This window comes from Myxocyprinus asiaticus, chromosome 22 (assembly GCF_019703515.2).
Source record: "Myxocyprinus asiaticus isolate MX2 ecotype Aquarium Trade chromosome 22, UBuf_Myxa_2, whole genome shotgun sequence".
Classification (NCBI taxonomy): Eukaryota; Metazoa; Chordata; class Actinopteri; order Cypriniformes; family Catostomidae; genus Myxocyprinus; species Myxocyprinus asiaticus.
Genome location: NC_059365.1, coordinates 371,739 through 392,500, shown reverse-complemented (window position 1 = coordinate 392,500; position 20,762 = coordinate 371,739). Strand labels below are relative to the sequence as shown.

Sequence of the window (20,762 nt, the reverse complement as noted above, 5' to 3'; positions counted from 1 at the left end):
AAGAAAAAAAAAATATATATATAATAAAGAATGAGTAAGTGTTTCAAAACTTGTATATATATATATACGTACGTATGTACAAATACAAATCTGTTATATACAGATGCAAGGGAATGTATTGGCAGAAGAGGTGCTTAGGAACTAAGCTGTGTATTGCACATAGTTATTGCTCAAAGGGACAGTTTTACCTGTTCATGAGATGGATAGCCTGAGGGAAAAAACTGTTCCTGTGCCTGACGGTTCTGGTGCTCAGAGCTCTGAAGCGTCGGCCAGAAGGCAACAGTTCAAAAAGGTAGTGGGCAGGGTGAGTGGGGTCCAGAGTGATTTTTCCAGCCTTTTTCCTCACTCTGGAAGTGTATAGTTCTTGAAGGGGTGGCAGGGGGCAACCAATAATCCTCTCAGCAGTCCAAACTGTCCTTTGTAGTCTTCTGATGTCTGACTTCGTAGCTGAACCAAACCAGACAGTTATTGAAGTGCAGAGGACAGACTCAATGACCGCTGAGTAGAACTGGAAGTACAACCACTGCTGGGCCTTTTTCACAATGGAGTCAATGTGGGTCTCCCACTTCAGGTCCTGTGAGATGGTAGTGCCCAGGAACCTGAATGACTCCACTGCTGCCACAGTGCTGTTTAGAACAGTGAGGGGGTTCAGTATTGGGGTGTTCCTCCTAAAGTCCACAATCATCTCCACCGTTTTGAGCGTGTTCAGCTCAAGTTTGTTTTGACTGCACCAGACAGCCAGCTGTTTAACCTCCCTTCTGTATGCAGACTCATCGTCATCTCGGATGAGGCCGATGACAGTGGTGTCATCTGCAAACTTCAGGAGCTTGACAGAGGGGTCCTTGGCGATGCAGTCATTGGTGTAGAGGGAGAAGAGTAGTGGGGAGAGCACACATCCCTGGGGGGCACCAGTGCTGATTGTACAGGTGCTGGAAGTGAATTTCCCCTGTCTCACAAGCTGCTGCCTGTCCATCAGAAAGCTGGTAATCCACTGACAGATAGACATGGGAACAGAGTTGGTGTAATTTATACTGGAGTATAGCTGGGATGATGGTGTTGAAAACCGAACTGAAGTCCACAAAAAGGATCCTTGCATATGTCGCTGGTCTGTCCAGATGTTGCTGCAGGATATGATGCAATCCCATGTTGACTGCATCATCCACAGACCGGTTTGCTCGATAAGCAAATTGAAGGGGATCTAGAAAGGGTCCAGTGATGTCCTTCAGGCCAACAGCAGTCTCTCAAATGATTTCATGACCACAGACATCAGGACGACAGGTCTGTAGTCATTAAGTCCTGTGATTTGGGTTTCTTTGGGACCGGACTGATGGTGGAGCATTTGAAGCAGCAGGGAACTTCACACTGCTCCAGTGATCTATTGAAGATCTGTGTGAAGATGGGGGCCAGATGGTCAGCACAGGATTTTTGACAAGTGGGTGAAACACTGTCTGGGCCCTGTGCTTTTCTTGTCTTCTGTTTCCGGAAGAAATGGCACACATCCTCTTCACAGATCTTAAGTGAAGGTCAGAGCAGGTGTGGGGTGTGAGATTGGGACTTTTCAAATCTACAGTAAAACATATTCAGGTCGTCAGCCAGTTGATTCTCTACAGTGTTGGGGGATGGTGTCTTGAAATTAGTAATACCTTTCAGGCCTCTCCACACTGATGCAGGGTCGTTAGCTGAAAACTTGTTTTTCAGCTTCTCAGAGTATCTTCTTTTAGCCACTCTGATTCCCTTATTCAGTGTGTTCCAGGCCTGATTGTACAAGACTTTATCCCCAACTCTGTAAGCATCCTCTTTGGCCTGACGAAGCTGCCTGAGCTCTGCTGTAAACCATGGTTTGTCGTTGTTAAATGTTAAATAAGTCCTAGTAGGAATGCACATATCCTCACAGAAACTGATATATGATGTCACAGTATCTGTGAGCTCGTCCAGATTGGTGTCTGCAGCCTCAAAAACACTCCAGTCTGTACAATTGAAGCAGGCTTGTAGTTCCAGCTCTGCTTCATTGGTCCATCTCTTTACAGTCCTTAATACAGGCTTAGCAGATTTTAATTTCTGTCTGTAGGTTGGAAGAAGATGAACCAGACAGTGATCAGAGAGTCCCAAACCTGCTCTAGGGACAGAGCAATATGCATCCTTTAATGTGGTGTAGCAATGATCCAGTGTATTCCTGTCTCTGGTGGGGCATGTGATGTGCTGTTTGTATTTTGGCAGTTCACAGGTGAGGTTAGCTTTATTAAAATCTCCCAGAATAATAATAAGTGAGTCTGGATGTTGTTGTTCCATGTCTGTGATGTGATCAGCCAGCTGTTGAGCGCTGCATTCACGCATGCATGTGGCACGATAAACGAGGAAAACTCCTGCGGCCAGTAGAAAGGCTTACAGTTGACGAAGAGCGCCTCTAAATTAGGACAGCACATCTTCTTTAACGTTGTTACATCTGTACACCAACATTCATTGATGTCAAAGCATGTTCCACCGCCTCTCGTTTTCCCCGTTAATTCTGCGAAGCCCAGCAGATGTAACGTGCTGTCCGGAATGGCTTCACTCAGCCAGGTTTCTGTGAAGCACAAGGCAGCAGAGTTTGAAAAGTCCTAGTTTGTGCGGGTGAGGAGATGTAGTTTGTCCGTTTTGTTAGGAAGAGAGCGGAGATTCGCTAGACGAAAATTCGGCAGCGCTGTTCGAATAGACACACACAGACACACACACACATAGACACTCTCACACACAGACACACACAGACACACACAGACACACTCGCACACAGACACACATAGACACACTCGCACACAGACACACACAGACACACTCGCACACAGACACACATAGACACACTCGCATAGACACGAATAGACACACACACATACATATAGACACACACACAGATCTCATCAGAAAGCTGATCACATGCTGCATTAGGAGGAAGAGTCACAAACACTCACTTTCTCAAGGACGTTTATCAGTAAGTGGTTTTACCACAGTGGATGGAGGTGTTGAGACGGAGATGATTTATTTCCCAGTGGAAATTTCTCATCAGAGTTCAGTGACAATCTACAAACCATCTTCACTCGCTGTATAAATCTGCCTGCTGCCTTTTCACACTCATTCTTTACAGCATTATATCTGCAGTGTCTCTCTGTCTCCAGTAATGAGGTTGTAAATGAGTCTCACTGGAGCTCAGAGCTGTTTTGGGTTTGTGGTGACTCTGAGGTGTGTTTCAGTTGACATTCTTGGAGACATTTAGAAACGCGTCTCAAATGATTTCACGAGTCCGTGTGGATTCAGGTACGACTGACAGTTTAACTCTGAAACAGAAAAACCTAGAGGGAAAAAAACAAATATTCACGACAATATTGCAGTGATTTTGCTGTCGATCTAAAATCAAGCAATTTTTTTAAATGTTTATGCACTTTTTATTTGGTCTACATTTCCTAAAAAACAGGTACGACTGACATTCATCGTTCCCAAATCAATCAACCCTTCAGACCTTTCAAAAAACATCCGAAAGAACTGACTCACTGAAATTATTCATTCCCAAATGAATTTATATAGTGTTGGGTTTGAGTCCACCTTAGTCGAGTCCGAGTCAAGTTCGAGTCTTTAAACAATCGAGTCCGAGTCCAAAAGAGGCCGAGTCGGACTCAAGACCGTGTCCATTCGAGTCTTAATGTATCTGTTCAAGAATCTGAATTAAAATTGTAACCGTAAACTCAACATCAATACTTTAAGCTTATTTTAACCTTCACAAATATCAATTTGTCAATATAAATGCAAAAAACAAACGATTAGTATCCTGCTGAACAAATTTCAAAGTGGTTTTAGAATGAAAGTATTTGCTTTAGGTGTATGAAGACACAACTGTCCTTCAACACACTTCTTCTTGTGTTCTGTTGACATTTCAATTATTTGTTGCTTACGCTTCCATAGCTCACGCTACAAATATGTGACAGACTGAGTTGTAAAATTTCCATCATGGTCTATTTTATCCGCCATATTAGTTTAAATGTCCCTGATATGTAGTAAATTTGATTTTGTCTCGATATAGTCAACATTTTCAGTTAGAAATGACTTTGCGTAGTAAGCATGAGTCTGATAAAACGTGTTCTATTTAATAATTTGCAGAGTTGGGGAATGTACTTTTTAAAGTGTACTTACATTATTGATATTTCTGGATGAGAGCGGCAGAGTGCGTCTGGTGAATGGCAATCTCTTTCCTCAGTGAAAGTACTTTGAAAGAGTGTGCTGCTGCTCTCAGCCAGAATAATCACATGTAAGGACATATACATCTGAAAACTGATGGACAGTATCAAGTACACATAATAGTACTTACTGTAGAGAGCACATCAATATGAAGATAAAGCCAAATCCTGCACATTTAGAGACAATTTTGAAATCCCGGCCGGATGCTTTTTTTCAGGTCTGAAAAAGAGGATATGTCTGGGGAAAAGAGGATGTATGGTCACCCTTTGTTATGTTATTTTGTTTGTTTGTTTGTTTGTTTGTTTGTTTGTTTTTCATTGCATCACAAATGCCATGGACTTGGCCAGACTTGGAAAAAACTCAGAAAGGCTCGAGTCCAAGTCAAGTCCAAGTAAAAATGCATCCGAGTCCGTGACAACTCCAAGTCCTTTAAAATTGGACTCGTGACTCAGACTCAAACTGGAGTACCCCAACTCAAAATAAACCCTTCAAAAAACATCCAAAAGAATCGACTCACTGAAATGAATCATTCCCAAATGAATCAACCCTTCAGACCCTTCAAAAACCATCCGAAAGAACCGACTCACTAAAAATGAATCGTTGCCAAATGAATCAACCCTTCAAAGAATGTCCGAAAGAACCGACTCACTGAAATGAATCATTCCCAAATGAATCAACCATTCAGACCCTTCAAAGAACATCCGAAAGAACTCACTAAAAATGAATCGTTGCCAAATGAATCTACCTTTCAGACCCTTCAAAAAGCCATACAAAAGAACCGACTCACTAAAAATGAATTGTTGCCAAATGAATCAACCCTTCAAAGAACATCTGAAAGAACCGACTCACTGAAATGAATCATTCCCAAATGAATCGACCCTTCAGACCCTTCAAAAAGCCCCGCAAAAGAACCGACTCACTCAAATTAATCATTCCCAAATGAATCTACCCTTCAAAGAACATCTGAAAGAACCGACTCACTGAAATGAATCATTCCCAAATGAATCAACCCTTCAGACCCTTCAAAAAGCCATACAAAAGAACCGACTCACTAAAATTAATTGTTGCCAAATGAATCGACCCTTCATAGAACGTCCAAAAGAACCGACTCACTGAAATGAATCGTTCCTAAATGAATCAACCCTTCAGACCCTTCAAAAAGCCGTGCAAAAAGACCGACTCACTAAAAATTAATCATTCCCAAATGAATCTACCTTTCAGACCCTTCAAAAAGCCATACAAAAGAACCGACTCACTAAAAATGAATCGTTACCAAATGAATCGCCCCTTCAAAGAACGTCTGAAAGAACCGACTCACTGAAATGAATCATTTCCAAATGAATCGACCCTTCAGACCTTTCAAAAAGCCGTGCAAAAGGACCGACTCACTCAAATTAATCGTTCCCAAATGAATCGACCCTTCAGACCCTTCAAAAAGCCATACAAAAGAACCGACTCACTAAAAATGAATTGTTGCCAAATGAATCGACCCTTCAGACCCTTCAAAGAACATCCGAAAGAACTGACTCACTAAAAATGAATAGTTGCCAAATGACTTGACCCTTCAAGGAACATCCGAAAGAACTGACTCGCTGAAATAAATTGTTCCCAAATGAATCGACCCTTCAAAAAGCCATACAAAAGGACCGACTCACTAAAAATGTTTTAGGCACATAAGATGTTTCACAAAAGCATTTATCTTAAGATGGTTATTTATATCGTCAACTTTGGTGTGTCAATAGGAAATATAAATGTTAAACTCCCAAACATTACTTTTGCAAATAGAAAAGATTAGAATAGAAGAACAGGGAGCCCTGCAACAGATGTCATGGCCCCCACAGAGCCCCCCACTGAACATCGTGTCAGTCTGAGATTACATAAAGAGACAGAAGCAATTGAGACTAAATATATAGAAGAACAGGGAGCCCTGCAACAGATGTCATGGCCCCCACAGAGCCCCCCACTGAACATCGGGTCAGTCTGAGATTACATAAAGAGACAGAAGCAATTGAGAATAAATAGATAGAAGAACAGGGAGCCCTGCAACAGATGTCATGGCCCCCACAGACCCCCCCACTGAACATCGAGTCAGTCTGAGATTACATAAAGAGACAGAAGCAATTGAGAATAAATAGATAGAAGAACAGGGAGCCCTGCAACAGATGTCATGGCCCCCACAGACCCCCCACTGAACATCGAGTCAGTCTAAGATTACATAAAGAGACAGAAGCAATTGAGACTAAATAGATAGAAGAACTGTGGTGAATTCTCCAAGAAGCTTGAACATCCTATCTGCCAACAACCAAGAAAAACTGTGTCCAGGTGTATCTCAGAGAATTGGGGCTGTTTTAAAGGCAAAGGTGGTCACAGTAAATATTGATTTAGCTTTTTTATGTTTACTGGACTTTTTTATGTTTGCCTAAAACTTTTGCACAGTACTGTATGAACTGTTTAAAAGAATCGATTCACTTAAATGATTTGTATTTCTAGGGAGCGCTAAATGGGAGGACGGTTTATGTGAGTGTGTTTGATTTCTCCCTCGACTTCATTAGTGCGTTCACAATATAACGTGACAAATGAAGTGTTTTGTGACTCTATAGCTCGTTGAAAAGAGACACTATTGTGAAAATAGCTGAACTACTGTCACACTACTGAAACATGTCAAGTTAGTAGTGTCTCTACTTTTAGTTAGTTACTCCTCAACACTGCCGTCCATCAGCTGTGATATACACATGTAGGATTGTGGGATCTCAACATCACAACAGCATGTGATGCAAATATTGAACTTGAACTTGATCTCCATATACTGCATTTATCAGTTTCAGACAAACGATTTATACTGTTTTACTGTTGTTTTCTTTGAATTATTTTGTAAATAATCCAAAACAACCCTAACACTGCATAAATAATGCTTCTCTACCCAGAAACCTGATAAATGCTTCTCCTGATGTTTGTGTCACATCCTGATCTGAACACATTCACACACATGACGGCCCCAGTATGGTGGTTTTGAGATGAAGTAGAACAGCGTGTCCAGAATAGCATCACTGTATGATGCGTTCACTCAGTATGTACTCAGTAAAATCCCATGGGAATGTTTTAGTCTGTGTTTAAATCCCGGCTGTGAGGAATGATGGATGTTGTTGCGTTAACAGCGCAGCTGAACTGCAGCTCATCAGATTAACTGTGTGGAGCTGTGAAGATCTGCTGACAGCTGATGGACACGTATGTAGATCACAAATACACCAACAGATTATCACTCAAACATGCTGAAGACACAGATAAACTGCCAATCACTGATACATCACACACACATTTCCCATTACAGAGGATGAGCATAGGAATGCAAGTAATAGTTTACTCAAAAGTGAAAATAAGTGAGTAAACCATGACAGCACTGAGGTGTCCCTTTATCTCTGTATGGGCTGTGAGGAAAATGCTTGAAGGAAAAGTAAAGCCTTCATGTTTTATTAAAGTTTGGACAATCAGGATGGCAGAGCACTGTTGCCATGGAGACACCTGTGACATTAGCATTGATGCGCGGTCAGACCCCGTCAGAGACGATCAGACGTGTATTCAGTCTCAGACACACAAACACAAGAGCCACTAAAATCACCACTGCGATCTGATTGGTTGCTGCTACACAACCTCCAGTAGTCCACCTAAAAACAAAGCTGTGTTTATGAGGTACTAGACTGATACAAATAATGCTTTTGAGTGGAAACTAGTCAATGGATTTGACAAAGTTTGTCAGGTTAGTGACGCATAAGTGTGCAGACAAACAGTATAGATGGTTCAAATTAAAATTGATGTGCTATAGTGGTGTTCTTTCTTGTATTTTAACTGTCAAAATGACAGAGACTAATGTTCAATGGTCAATGCTTTTAAAAAGTGGAAAATAGTGGAAAATTTAGGTTAATCATGGTATTAGTGAAATCAAATATTTAACCCTTTAAGCTCTTAAGATGTTTTTAAAGATTTCCTGTTTCAGCGGCACACCCAAAATTAAAGACTTATAATTCGACAAAAAACAAACAAAAAACAAAACAAGAAGGGTCAAGTGTTTGGTATCACTGTAAAGAAAACTTTTCAATTATTTTATGATGTAGATTATGATGCATTCTGAGACTCTCAGCCTGAGAGACTGCTGGAAAATCACAAAAAATTTACATTTTTCTTATTTTTCTGATTTGACATGATATATCTCTGGATGTAAATAAGTTGACTCTGAAAAACTGCTTTTGTTTTGTTTCCAATCATGTCAACTGTAACTGAGAGAAATATTTTGTTGATACGACAAAGCAATCAAAAGTTATAGCATTACAAAAATAATTTATTATAGTGTCTAAAAGCATCTCCAAACAAATAAAACATAATAATTGTACATAAGAACTAATTACACATGCAAACACAACAATGACTAAAGGTTTGTATAGCATGCAGACATGATTTTAGTAATGAGATTTCACAGAATGAGTTTCATTCTGTGTCATTTGAGTCATCATTGAGTCTGTGTCATGTATTTGGTGCCATCTCCTGGTGGCCATATGTAACATTGTGCTTCATGTGGATTATCTAATGATATCTAAGTAATGATATGTGATATTTTATGTTCCGTTTATTTTTCGTAAAGTTATAAGTGAAAACGCTGCATATAAGCAACACCAACATAATTGTCAAAGACATATATTAGCTATTACTCGCTGTATTTTGTCTGTGAGTCTGATGTTTTTACTGATTGCAATAATATGTACAGTGCAATTTTTTTTTTATAAATGATCAAAACGGAACACTTCTGATTTGTCTGCAAATTTCAAAGCACTTGTTCAGTTTTGTTCATAATGTCTACATGCATAAACACATTGCATCAACAATGCTTGCTGTTTTTGTGAATGCAATTTCATATAGTTGTATATTTAAGCTGTGAATATTTCAATTGTAACATTTCACTCAAAAAAGTCTCATCTTCTCTCTCTGCGGTCTTGAGATTTTAAACAGAAAGAATGTCTTGACCAAATCAGGGCCTTTTCTCATCTGACAGAAGATAATAATATCAATGGACTAAAGGACGCTGTTTGTGTTCCTTTGTCTGATTTAATGTGATGAATTGATGAAGTGTAACAAATCTACAGACATCAGAGGCGATGTAAAGAGATAAATGTGTCCATTCCTTAACCTTCTCGCTGTTTCTGCTTTAATTATGCATTTTCAATTCTACATATGACATACACAGATTCATACAAGAGAGTCAAACCTCAGAGACTCGTGACTTTATTCACAGATGTTTGCGAAGAGTTTATCTGATCTGAGCACATCTCTCACAAACAGTGTTGGGTAATGTTACTTTTAAAAGTAACTCATAATAATATTGCGTTATTCCTTAAAAAAGTAACTTAATTAAAAAGTTATTTTTATGGAAAGTAAAGCGTTATATTCATTTTGTGTCAGAGAGCGAGACGAAGAGACCCAAGAGCAGAGGAACAGTTCAAAGTATTTATTTACAGTTCAAAATAATAACTTAAGCAGATTTATGAGGAATCCTCCTATGAGCGCTCCTGCAGGTGATCACACGCGTTGTGACGGCAAGAAGCAGAGCCGCGAGGAAACCTCCGCTGAAGCGTAGCTGACACGCAGCAATCAGGAAGGCAAACACACTCCCGACAGAGGAGTGCGACCAAACAGATACACGAGACAGGACCAGCTAGGAAGAGAGAGTGAAGTAAGTTACTTCACACCAAACAGGTTTCTATAATGATAACACACAAAAATCACTAAAGACTACATTCATTCACTAAACTACATTCAACAATCCAGCAACGACAATGACACAACAAAGGCTTTAAATGGACAGGGAATCAGCCGGGAGTCAGGTGCTGCCAGTACTTTAATTAGCGGCATGATCAGCATTCCCATGGAAACACTGACCACGCACGCCGGCAGTGTGAGAGACATATGAGGGAGAGAAAGAACAAACAAACAGAACATGGAGCATGTGTCCAGATCCCGACACAGACCGAAACCAAACCAGACAGGAAGTCAGGATCCAGACACCATGCTCTGGACACGAACAAGACTGACCAAAGAGCGCACGGTGGTAACTCACAACCAGACCTGAGCGCTCACACAAAGAACATACACGAAACACAAGACGGACAGGGAATGATGATGTCACGGTCCTGTCAGGCAAAAACCCAACCTGACAGAGTGACATGACCGTGACATTTTGAGTTACTTTTGCGTTACCGTTTTTTCTTACAGCCACCTTCTCTTCTGCTATGCATTCATACAAGAGACATTACAGGTCATGCTAGCTACTGTACAACGCTCATGTCAAAACAACATAGTAAACAAACAGATATTTAGAAAGTAGGTCTTCACGTCATATTTATAATAAAGAATCAATACCATGAATATGCATGATTTGTTTTTCCATCAACATGGCAGCCAATATGAATAATGAAGAATAATCACTGTCTTAATTAAAGCAGCAAAGTCCAACACTTGAACCTGCATCATATCTGCCATCATGTGCGGTGCCCATCGACAATGCCAGAGTCAACTTTAGATGTTCTTCAGAAGTCAGGATAAAATTCAGTGGGGAATGCCTGATGAATAAATGAATATTTTTCACTGAAGTCATCTCAGTGCAGCTTTTTTGAGTTGATCCACGGTGACAGACGTCACAACTTCAAAGGCTCATGTTGATACAACTTGAATGGAATCGTTTTTAATGCTACCAAAATGTCATAAAACGGTCTGTTTCATGAATCAAACTACTTGTTTATTATAAAACAAAAATATAGAGTCTTTTTAGAAACTAAGACATTTTCTCTGCGTTCACAATCGATGTAGAACATTGCTCGGAGCCGCTGATCCAGAGTCAGCTTTTCTCATCCCATTCCCCCAGTTACAGGGAGCTGTGACATGGAGCAGTTCGGCTGCATTAGTCAGTGAATTGAGCGAGTATTTCACCCTGTGTATCATGTCGTGGCCAGTGGAAGACTAGTCTTATAATCCCTCTGCCTAAACATGTTTACTGATTTTTAATGCAGTGTGTATTAACACATGAATCAATCATGCTTCACTCAACCGAATGTTGACCTTATATTACGTTAAAATGCGAAATGTGCATGCAAGTTAACGAGTTGATTGACAGGTGATGTCTGTATCTAAAAGGTGATTGGCTCTTTTACCTGGAAGGCGGGACTTCCTTTCTACATCCATTGACTGTTGGGTGCTAGAGCTTCTTGTTTGGGCGTTCCAGTTTCTCCCATTCATTTAAACAGAAGTGACTCATCTCTCTCTGCTAAATAGTCTCTGGCCTCACACTCTATAGAAATACAATGCCCATAATGCACTACGTCTCCTCCCCGAAGTTTGCACACTTTAATCCTGATTTCTTGCAATATGGTGAAAGGTGTACAAAAGCAAAGCGTTACTTGTTTAAAAAGTAACTCCGATGTTATGGCCTAAAATAAAAAAATTTTGCGTTACTTTACTCGTTACTCGAAAAAGTAATCTGATTACGTAACATGCGTTACTTTTTTCGCGTTACCACCAAAACTGCTCACAAACACACACACAGTGGATTGATATATTAACATCATCTCTCTGTCTGTAGGAAAGGAACTCTTCTGGCCAATAATGCTATCGCTCTGATCACTGCACTCTTATTGGCTCTTGGAGAGACAGCCGGATCCTTTGAGATGCTCATTATTGGTCGATTCATCATCGGCATGGATTCAGGTGAGTTCTGATTGGCTCGCACTCTGCCACGCACAGTTCCAATTGAAAGTATATCAAACAGTCAGCCAATATAAATAATTGTCTATAAACAGCTGATGGACTTATAGTCTACATACAATGTGAATGAATGGGAATATAAATCAAAATTATGATGTGTTTATGTGTTATGGATTGTAGTAAATTCCTCTTCCTGTCATTCCAAATCAAACTCCACTTCAATTTCAATTCACACTCATTTCTCTTTTTTCTTCTTCTTTTTCACACCTTTTCTCCCCAATTTGGAATGCCCAATTCCCAATGCGCTCTAAGTCCTCGTGGTGGCGGAAGACGAATCTCAGTTGCCTCTGTGTCTGAGACCGTCACTCTGTGCGTCTTATCACGTGACTTGTTGAGCGCGTTACCGTGGAGACATAATGCATGTGGAGGCTTCACGCTATTCTCCGCGGCATCCATGCACAACTCACCACACGCCCCACCGAGAGCGAGAACCACTAATCACAACCATGAGGAGGTTACCCCATGTGACTCTACCCTCCCTAGCAACCGGGCCAATTTGGTTGCTTAGGAGACCTGGCTGGAGTCACTCAGCACGCCCTGGATTCAAACTTGTGACTCCAGGGGTGATAGTCAGTGTCGATACTCGCTGAGATACCCAGACCCCCACACTAATTTCTTAAATTCTGAATTTTGCACAGTGTTGTCACACACTTCTAGAGCTGTCCTGTTGTTTTTAATTATATAATGATTTATTCTCTGTTGCCACGGGTGACATGAAATAAGCAGAATGTTTGTGGAAATATCAGAGACAAACTCTCACGTGTCATGTGATACCTCACACTTATTAACACCTGCAGAGTCTAGCGAAATAAAAAGAGATTATTAAACACAGCTTGACTCAAAAGCTCTCTGTCTGTCTGTCTCTCAGGTGTCTCTCTGAGCGTGTTGCTGATGTATCTCAGTGAGACTTCTCCTCAACAGGTTTGTGGTTCTATCGGTCAGTTTCACGCCATCTTCATCCGTCTGGGTGTTTTCATTGGTCAGGTGCTCGGATTGTCTGAGATATTTGGACAGGTGAGTCTACAGTTGTGTGTGTCTGTGTGTTTTGGTATATATGGTTTACGAGGACTTTTTTTAGGTAACTCACTGGTTATTACGAGGGTATTATATTGTAAACGTGGTTTATGAGGACACCTCAAGTGTCCTAATAATTCAAATGGCTTAAAAAACATACTAAACAATGCTTTGTTTTTTATGTAAAAATGCCAAGGTTTCTGTAATGGTTAGGATTAGGGGATAGAATATATAGTTTGTACAGTAAAAACAATTTTGTCTATGGAGAGTCCTCATAAACCATAAATATACACGTGTGTGTGTGTGCGTGTGTGTGTGTGTCAAATACTGCACAGTAAAACATTATATACTGCTGACAAAAGTAGATACAGCTAATAAGTACAACAATAAATACAAATATAGCTGCAAGCAGCAATGATCGGGGCCAAGCCCTAAAGCCATTCCCTAAACACAATGCAAAGAGCTCCAGCACAACAGAGTCATAATGTTTATACCAGCTGAAGCGGGTATCAAACCAGTGTTCACCCAGTCCTTTGAACTGAAACCCAGAACTGGTGGTGGCGCTACAGAGTATGACCTAGAGACCCCAAATTTGGTGTAGGGGCTATTCATGGCCACCCATATCAGTGTGATATTTCATCATTTTCCTATGTTGGGTTCATAGGGCTGCCATAGACTCCCAGCCATAAAAATAATAATAATACTATTGGATACAATAGGGGCTAGCCCCTTCGGGACTTGGCCCCTAACTAAATACTGTTAAGACCTCATGATTGATAAAAATCAGAGAGAGAACAAACAGAGAATTAACATGTAACTCGGCAAGACAAGTTTATTTATATAGCATGTTTCATACGCAATTATACAACCCCAATTCCAAAAATGTTGTGACAGTATGAAAAATGCTAATAAAAACAAAAAGGAGTGATTTGTAAATTGTATTCACCTTTTACTATATTGAAAGCACTACAACTAAACATTATATGATGTTTTACCTTGTGAATTTCATTGTTTTTAAAAAAAAAAATATACAGTAAATTCAAATCAGATGATTGCAACACATTCTCAATTGGAGATGGTCAGGACTGCAGGCATGCCAATCTAGCACCTGCACTCTCCGCTTATTTGGCCAGTATGTGGTTTGAAGTTGTCCTGCTGAAGATTCAGGGATGTCCTTGGAAAAGATGGTGCTGGATGGCAGTATATGCTGCTCCAAAAAGTGTACATATCTGTCTGTATTAATGGTGCCCTCACAGATGTGTGAGTTACCCATGCCATGGGCACTGAAACACCCCTGGCCCATACAGACACTGGCTTTTGGACCTGACGCTGATAACAGCTTGGATGGTCCTTTTCCTCTTTGGTCCAGAGAACACGATGGCTGTGTTTTTCAAAAACTATATGAAATGTGGACTCATCGGACCAAAAAACACAGTTCCACTGTTCTACTTTCCATCTCAGATGAGACCGAGCCCAGAGAAGTCGGCAGCGCTTCTGGACAGTGTTGATGTATGGCTTCTCCTTTATATAGTAAAGTCTTAACTTGCATCTGTGGATGCAGCAGCGAGTGGTGTTGACTAACAAAGGTTTACTAAAGTAATCCCAAGCCCATGTTCATGATATCCATTACAGATGAATGATGTTTTTTAAGACAGTGACGTCTAAGGGATCAAAGATCACACACATTCAGAAGTGGTTTTCGTTTTTGCCCTTTACGCACCAAGATTTGACCAGATTCCTTGAATCTTTTAACTATATTGTGCACTGTAGAGGGTGAAATGCCCAAAATCCTTCCAATTTGTCTTTGGTGAACATTGTTCTCAAAGTGCTGGATTATTTGCTGAAGCATCTGTTGGTAAATTGACAAGTCTCGAATGATCCTTGCTCTTGAAGGACTTGGCTGTTTTTGGAGGCTCCTTATATACTATGACACGACTGACTCACCTGTTTAACATCTCCTGTTTTACATCACCTTGTTATTTCAACTCATCAAATTGTTATTAGTCTTAAATTGCCCCTGTGTCAACTTTTTTGGAGCGTGTTGCAATCATCTGATTTGAAATTACTGTACATAAAAAAACTATAAAGTTCACAAGGAAAGACATCATATAATGTGTAGTTGTGGTGCTTTTAATATAGCAAAGGGTGAATATAATTTACAAATCAAAATTTTTTTTATTTGCATTTGTCATACTGTACCAACTTTTTTGGAATTAGGGTTGTAATAAAAGTGCATTACATAGACAATATAAAGAGAAATAAAGATATTTAAGATGATATTTAGGATGTTTTTGTATTAAGAGTTTTACATGTAAGCCATATAATTCCCCTTATATAGAAAAAACATAAAAAGAAATGTGCCTGTTTTCTTATAAAAATGAATTAGCTAAAACAAAGAATCAGACCAAAGTAAAGAGAGACGCCAACTGAAATGTGGATAAGCATATCTGTAATGTAGGGAATTTAATGATTCATTTATAAATGATTAATTTTCATTAATAATTTGATCGATTAATCATTAATTAATTTCAGAACAAATGTGTTCAGTAATCATGCCAGCAGACATCAGGTAGGTATAGCTGCAGGCCAAAGACCTCCAAATGGGGGCGGAATCTCCAGAAGAGGCTGGGGTTACTCTAGAAGGGGCGTGGTTACTCCAAAAGGGGGTTGTACCAACTCGAAAAGGGCATGTCACTTCCCCTCATGGTTAAGGTTAGGGAAAGGGTTAGGTAAGGGGCTCCCTATATCTTTATTGGCTGTTTGGAGCTCTGCCTACAGCTATACCCTTCCCACAGACATCGATAAGGCTGTCTAAACAGTCATCCACCACTAGAGGGCGCACTGTTGCTTGCACGCTGCGTGTCTTGTCCGCATCACAGAAGAAGAACCACACAGACACACAGATGAAGGCTGTTTCGCTGCCTTAGTAAACGGCTTAACCGACAGCGTTTGTTGAATGAATGGAACTCTTTAAGAAACAGCTCTCAGAACAGTTTTAAAAAAAGCTCAGTTTTTTATCCTACCTTCGTACACAGCCTCCGAAGGCAGCATTTTCCATTTGTCGGATATAATTGAAAAAAAAAGCAGGCTCTATGTAACCATTGTTGGAAAGTTTCCCTATAAATGAACATTATATTTTCTGCATAAAACTTGATAGTGTGTTAAAGTACAACATGACAGCAAGAACTGTTGAAATTTGGAGGTCCTTGGGTGTTATGATTTGACAACGTAAAAAATAAATAAAATAAAAAGGTCCAAAATATCCCAGTTTTATTAAACTCAAATATGCATCTTGTATACAAGTTATTATTAACAATAATTAAACAATTCACAAATTCATACTAAACTTAGCTTAAATGTATTAAAATACACTGAACTAAGAATATTTTAAGAGGAAAATGCCAATGCTTGCGTTTCCTAAATATTAGTTTAAATTATATTTAAACAGTAGCCTACATGCACGTATTATTTGGAGAATTATGTAAATGTCTGAAAATTGACATCTGTATCAGGGTGTATTACGTCAGAGGTCACTGAGTGATTAATAAACTATACTTATTCTAAATGTGACATTTATCTCATTTATCTCTTGAGACATCTCTTAGAATGTTGAAGTACATTAGAACATCACAATTTACTCTGAATGAACACAGAACACATGAAGTGTGATGTCCTTCATACAGCATATCTCCTTTAATCTCATGTGAATAGCTTATTTGAGGTTTAAATGTGTGTGTGTGTGTGTGTGTGTGTGTTGTACAGTCAACGTGAATTACCTTGTAATGTGACGTCCATAAACTATTTTATGATTCACAGCAAGGCTAAATCAAGCTTGCCATTATGATGAATGTTGGGTTAGATTGAAAATGGACTGTTTTATCTAATATTTGTGTGTGCTTCAAATAGAGTATCACGTCATTAGCTCTGCAACATGCTAAATGCTGATTTAACTTCAAACTCTATTGGAATCAACTGTGTGTGTGTGAACAGGTGTTTTGTTTGTGTAGCATGCAGAGGTGCTGCACACGTAGGGTCACTTCTGAGACTCCTTTTCAGTTAGGATGCTGCCTATGTAGACAGGAGACAGCAAGGAAGTTCACTAGAGTTTGGAGGAGTGTTGGAGACAGAGAGCAGCATGACATTAATCAGCCTGGGGAACACAAACATACAGTCTCCATATGTAGTGTTGTGATATTCACACAGACACACACTGCAGTGGCATGTTCACTCGTGTGTATATTTGAGCTGCTCGTTGGTAGTAGATTTCTCTGCATACAACACACGTCAGCATGTGTCAGATGGGGGCGTCTCATTAGCTCTGGATGCAGACGGCCGTTCACTGCAGTATCTATAGAAAAAACAGCAGCAGTGCAGACGGTGATGCGCATGACAGCTGCGCAGGTTTATACTGCAGTCAAAAATCACTAATGAGTTTAAACACAATACTGACAGATTATGATCTGAAGTCCAATGTCACTCCAAACATCTCACACGTGTGTTTACATTCCTGTGTGTGTGTGTGTGTTAGAGATAAGTCTCAGAGTGTTTAGCGTTATTGACTCTGATGTTCAGTAGCAGTTCATTAACCTGAAAAGAACCAGAATTTCATCTCTCTCACTGTGTGTGTGTGTGTGTGTCCTTTACAACTGTGCTGAGTCTGTGTGTGTGACCTTGAGCATGTGTTTGCAACCACAAGGTGAATCTCATTAAACCTGTGAAGAACAACGGCAGCTCAAATTTCACCACAAAATCAACAGAAAGAAAAATTATATTTTGCTGAAACTTTTTTTTTTTATATATATAATTAAACACATTAACTCTCCAAATTAGCATTAGTGTAATGTGAAAAAAAGGGGGTTAGTGTTAACAGTTTCACTTGTAAAGTGTTTGTACTTATAGTCAAGATGGCGCCACAGATGGCAGCCTCTGTATGGAGCTCTCCAATTCTTTTGTTGTTTTTGTTTTTTTGTCCTGTGTTTAGTAATTCAGAAATCTAGGGGTAACCATCGAGAACAGACTAACTTTCACAGACCACATCTCAAAGACCGCAAGATCATGTCGATTTACACTCTGCAATATCAGGAAGATAAGACCCTTCCTCTCTGAACATGCCACACAACTTCTTGTCCAGTCACTTGTCATAACTAGACTGGACTACTGTAATGCTCTCTTTGCAGGCCTCCCTGCATGTGCAATTAGACCCCTGCAAATTACCCAGAATGCAGCAGCACGTCTGGTCTTCAATCAACCAAAGAGAGCACATGTTACACCACTCCTCATCTCTCTTCACTGGCTGCCGGTTGATGCACGTATCAAATTCAAGGCTGTGATGCTGGCATACAGAACAGTTACTGGGTCTGCTCCAGCATACCTAAAATCATTTCTGCAGAGCTACGCGCCCACTAGAACAGATTTTCCTACCTCTTCTGCCATTACATTCCCTTTCATCTGTATATAAAAGATTTGTATTTGTACATATATATATGTATATATATTTTTGTCTTATTGTGTATTTCTATATATACTTATATTTTCTGTTCACTTTTTATTTTTATTCAGCTATTTTTTATTATCTCTGTCTTGTTGTTGTTGTATTGTTTGTGTGCTGGAAGCTTCTGTCACAAGACAAATTCTTTGTATGTGTAAGAATACTTGGCAATAAAGCTGATTCTGATTCTGATTGTGATACATCATGGTACTGCTTGTTTTATTTTTAAATTATGCTGATTTAACCTTGTGCAACCCTGCGTCCACAAGCGTTGACGTTGTATTTTCACTTCGCTATACGCAATGCATCATTAAAATTTATTTAACTGGTAAGAATTCTCTTAAGTTTTTTCATGGAAATCTGTTTGGTTGTAAAGAGTAGAGTCTCTAGTTTCATTTAATATAGCACGCTGATAAACATGATGTCCACATGTGGATTTTGGGACATTATTCCCTAAAAATTTGAAAAAACATGTTATTTTGAATAACTTTCAACATGAACACATCTGTGGGTCATTTCACTTCATTTTAATATATATTTTGTAATATTTTATTTTGTTATCACTGTATAATACGGTTCTATTCATTAACATTAATAAATGCATTCCTATATTTACTGTGTATTATCACATTGAGAATTAATGTATTCATCCAAAAGCTGATAAATGTGTCTTTCAGAGGCTTTATATGGAGTTAGGATGAAAATAAGGTGCATTTCAAACTGTTCTGAGACCAGTGCAGACAGACAGCACACTGGAGGTTAAGTCATTCACTAAATAGGGAGCAAGGGAGCATCCTATAGCTCTCTATGCAGTTAAGTGCATTCACTCCTAAAATCTGATCAAAAGTTCAGTTTCAGGCTGCAGATGATGTTTGGATCACTCAACATGTTTGACAGACATGTGACAATGATAATCAGTACATAGATTCAGAATTTATAATGTATCATTTTATTTTAACATGGTTGACAGTGATTGGATGATGCTGGACATTACTTTGAATCAGAATTAATTATGATAATTTCTGATGTAATGTCTGTAACATCTCAAAAACATGAATAATCAACACTCCTGGACACATCATAAACTATTTAATGAAAAATAAATAAATAAAAATAAAAATTACTATAGCTTGGTATTATTTAAAATTTGTGAACAATTTTTAGGAAAACTATTTGCTCTAGAAAATAGTTTATTAGGTGGTGCTAGTTACAAATCAAAAAGGGAAATGGAAAATGCACACAGACGTCACACTCGGGTCTCAGGACAAGAAAAACAGTAATAAGAATCACAAAATAATTCAAAAGTAATGGATTATAGTAATGAGAATTTGAGGGGGAATGTGTCACTCCAACCATGCCACTGACTAAGTATTTGGAAATATTCATGTCATTCTACCCCTGTGCAATATTTTCCAAGTTTTTAAAGCCTTAAAGGCTTTAATTTTCTATATCCATATTTTATTATTATATCATTCCAAGTTGAAGGACTTTTTAAGGTATGAGTATTAAGCACACAAACATCTTAGAAGTATGCCTGAAAATTAAGCCGTAAAATCGTCAGCCAAATTTCATAATCGTGACTGCTCTGTCATTTTAATGAATTTACAATCCCAAAAATCAGGTCCTAAAAATAGATCTTTTTCATTCATATCTTTTGATGTTTGTATGAAATGTGACCTCCACACTTTCTTGAGATTCAATCAAAATCTCTTTATGATTCTCAGTATTTCACGTCTCGGATGCAGCACACTGATGTGGCCAGTCTTTTATACATTTACATGTCCATTTACCAGAGAATCCTGAATGGAACATTTGACACACTCCTGGAAGACTTCATTAAAAGACTCATTACTAGTCCGTGACAAAATGCTGACACACAGATAGAAACCTGAAAAGCACAAGAAAGGATGACCATGAAAAACGATTGAAGTCGAGCCAACTGAGATTCCAACACAAGAGTGAACGATTCTATAACTGTGACAGTGTTAGTATATGGAAACAATTCTATTTTTATTCATATGACACTTTTCATAATAGCTATTGTTCCAGAGCAGCTTTACACAGAATACTGCCTTAATACTCCCAGTGAGGAAGAACTCTGGCTCCACATTAGTCCAATTGAAACAACTGGATGATGGTCTTGAGATCTCATCATCCTCCTCTCTGTTAGATGAACACAGCTCTGTCTATAACACTATTGAACAGATTTCAGTGAGGAATTACCCCTTTATCTAAACAAATCAGCTGTGATTCA

The 20,762-nt window shown here is 39.1% G+C and overlaps 1 pseudogene; it reads left to right on the top strand.

Moving 5' to 3' along the window:
* LOC127413140 (solute carrier family 2, facilitated glucose transporter member 9-like) overlaps positions 1-20,370 on the top strand; it is a 30,798-nt pseudogene extending 10,428 nt beyond the window's left edge.
* The last annotated feature ends 392 nt before the right edge of the window (positions 20,371-20,762 follow it).